We start from the raw sequence: 3,059 nt of genomic DNA, 5'->3' as shown, positions 1-3,059 counted from the left end.
TGCAATTAAAGTCACCATTAAAGAAAATTGAAACTCTTTCTTTGTATTACATAAATAGATCAAAATTCTCCTATTTCTAAAACACAGGTTAGAAATAGAAAATGAATACTTGATCTACTTCACACAACCTCAGAAGAACATGGAATACATTTGAAAACCTCTCCTCTCTACTGTAACACATAGTCCACCATCCCTTAGAGAGAAAACTCGAAACCCCCTCCTCTTTTCTTTTGCTGGCCTCTTTAATATCTTCTCATTTCCTGTGAAAAATTTTCAGTTTCCCTAATGGAATCTTGAAAAACCTTATGACTTCCCCTTTTTCTTTTAATATTTTCAATCTCCTACAAACATGTTAATTCACCTGTAAAAGATGTAAGTTTGAAGTTTTCCTCCTTTCAAAATTTTCCACTATTTCATCTATGCCAATCAATCCTTGGATCGTGATCAATATTTTCTGTAACAATTTCCATTGTGACAAAGTTCACTTTCATATTTTAATTTGAGGAGCATTTAACCTGCAACCATTGTTGGCTCTTTTGTAGTTCCTGTAATGGCTAATTGGTCTAGTTGGAATGTCTTTACAGGAAGCCAAGCCATTCCTTGAGTATAATATGCATTTGCAATGATGGAACAAAAGCCTTTCCATTGTAACTCAACATCTGCAGAAACTAGTAATCTCCTTGACCACCAAACAACAACTGGTTGACAGGTGCACATTATAGTAACAAACATGATGCTTAACCATAGGATACACTCTTTAATCTCTTCCATAGTAATTTTAAACTTTAGTCTAGTGCTACCTCCACTTTTAGAAATATCTTCTACTTGGACATCCGATACTTCTAATCTAAGAAGTTCCTTGCACAAGCCTTCATCTGTGCATCCCACGGCATAAGCAGTCACCCCCACTTTGAAAATTTTTCTAAGGTTGTCACCACAGGTGTATTTTATAACATTTTGGTATCACCTATACAATTTTATTTGATATATTTTGAGAGGAACAAAACTCATTATCCAATGATGCTTGAACAGTCAGGTAAACATGCACTTTCCCTCGAGTTCCCTTTAGCCTCTTGGTGAAGGACTTAAAACATTCCACTTGTTTGGTCCTATATGTAGCTTTGTAGAAATTTGTAGAGTTGCCTAAGCTTGTTTGGTAGTGACAGATCCCACAGCTTGGGTGTACTACCGTGCTCATAAAGTATTTATCTTTACAAATGTTGCATAAGTTTCTCCGACACAATAATTTCTTCTCATCTATCAAATAAGAGAAATTTATGAAATTTCTTCTCATGTACCAATACTAAGTATGAATGGCTCTTAAAGTCTTCAAAAATTTCAATGTGGCCTCAATGCTTTGGGTTCATTCCACATTTGATCACCAAGTGTCTCTAACTAGAATCATGTTTGGGGTAGGTAGTTAGTGTAAGCACTTCACAAGCCTTGTCCTCTTTGTGCATCCTTCCCAATCAAGTCATGAAGCATCACTTTTAAGATACATAGCATTTATAGATGAGAAGGGAATTGGGCTTGGTGCCACAAATCACTACTTGCATGGTTAAACTTGGTGTTTTCTATAGCCCAATCTATAGGTTATACAAACTCTGAGAATCGATATTATATGAACCTGTACCTTCTTCCAAGGTATTCAAGCTTGAATTTGTGCTTTATATGTCATATTCAACTAGATTTATTTGAGTGTTATAGGCCTAAATTCAACTTCATCGATTGGGGAATTGATGAAGATTAATTTTTTGGATAGGAATCGTAGCTCATTGTCGGTGGATTGTGTTTGTATTTTATGCTATGTCATGACTTCTTTCAAAAGACTCAAGCCACCTTTTTTTTGTAGAGAGATAATCAAAATGTCACCATTCAACATTATTTTTTCAATCATTGATATCTCCATGGCTGAGAGTTGGTGAAAACCCGACCTCTTTGTCTTCTCACCATTATCAAATTTGACTGAATTTAATACAATTATAATTGTATTCACTCAATAATTTTCATGCCTTTAGGAAATTCATGGCCACTTACATTTTTTTGAGTGTTCCCACTATTTATAATGCTTTGAACAATTTTGCATGAAAGGGGGTGATTTTTTCTTCATTATATTCTTATCAAAGAATACTTAATATTGAGAACTACGAAATCTGACCCAATGCTTGTGCTAGCCAACGATTTCAAATGATATATATAAATATGAAGCTTGAATTTAAAGTGCCTATATATTTAGATTGCTAGACCATGAATCAAATTCAATTATACCCTTCTTTTATTTATTGGGATTTTCTAAATTTAACTCTCAAACCTTCCAATCATACATGCCAGTCATTAAATTTGAATGTTTTTGTGTTTAAAGGTAACCTTATTGAATGCATTCTTGAATTTGTCCTCCACAAGCATTGATTATTTGCATCTAGACTTTTAACTTGTAATTTTTAGTCTTGTTCTAGCACAATCTTCCATTTTCAACTGAAAGTCTTATTCCAATAAGCTAATCATCTGACACTTCTTCACATGAGGCTTGAATTCATATTCCCATTTCAAACTCATAATTTAGATTTGAACTTTGCTTTAGCATTTCCATCCCTGAAGCTTTTTAAACCAAGGCTTTTGAATTTGTGAATTGACAAACTACATCTTTGAATTGGAAATGAATCACCAAAGCCAAGCCATTGAATCATACATGTGAACCTTTTAGAATAGACCATTTAAACTTGCATGAACAATTTGAACTATTTTGAACTATCAAACCACTTTGAACCACTTTGAACCAAGTTCAAATTAGTTCAAAACCTGAAATTGAAAGTTTAAAATTTGGGTCCATAGGTGTACTAACATAAGGCTTGACCTTTTCCCTTGTTAAATTTTCCTTTAGTAACATTGGAATTAGAAGAAGAGGATGAAGTAGTCATTCTTGAAGGTAGATTTATTTGATTTTTCTTCAGAATATTTATAAGTACATTAATTTCCTTCTTGTAGAAATGATGTTCTTCATGCCCATTCTTCTTGTAATATGCACAAGAAGACTTAACCTTTCTAAATGATTTCTTATT

The sequence above is a fragment of the Cupressus sempervirens genome, chromosome 2 (assembly GCF_028749045.1).
Source record: "Cupressus sempervirens isolate cs-2001-9-10 chromosome 2, ASM2874904v1, whole genome shotgun sequence".
In the NCBI taxonomy this organism is placed as follows: domain Eukaryota; kingdom Viridiplantae; phylum Streptophyta; class Pinopsida; order Cupressales; family Cupressaceae; genus Cupressus; species Cupressus sempervirens.
The sequence above is the reverse complement of the archived record's forward strand: the minus strand, read 5'-3'. Positions refer to the sequence as shown.